We start from the raw sequence: 412 nt of genomic DNA, 5'->3' as shown, positions 1-412 counted from the left end.
GGGCGTGAGTCTGAGTGAACCTCTGGGAGTTGGTCATGGACAGGGAGGCCTGGTGTGCTGCGATTCATGGGGTCACAAAGAGTCGGACACAACTCAGCAACTGAACTGAACTGAACTGATGACCACAAATAAAATGAATGTTCCCCAGAATATTCTGAAGATTATTCTTTGGAAGATCCCACTTTCAGGTGAGAAAAAATAAACAAGACTTAAGTGCCCCAGCAACTTTCTTTTTTAATAAATTTGGGCTTGACTTCATCAGAGTGCAAGAATCAGTCTCTTTGCTTTGTGTTATATAAAGTTCCAGGGACTGTGTGTGTTTGTTTGTTGGCTGGGTATTTTTTGTGTGTGTGTGTAGTTTTTTTTTTTTTTTTAGCCATCAAATATCTTGAAGTTTGAGCTTCCCTGGTAG

The sequence above is a fragment of the Bison bison genome, unplaced genomic scaffold (assembly GCF_000754665.1).
Source record: "Bison bison bison isolate TAMUID 2011002044 unplaced genomic scaffold, Bison_UMD1.0 scf7180017864531, whole genome shotgun sequence".
Taxonomy (NCBI): Eukaryota; Metazoa; Chordata; class Mammalia; order Artiodactyla; family Bovidae; genus Bison; species Bison bison.
Note: the sequence above shows the minus strand (reverse complement) of the source record.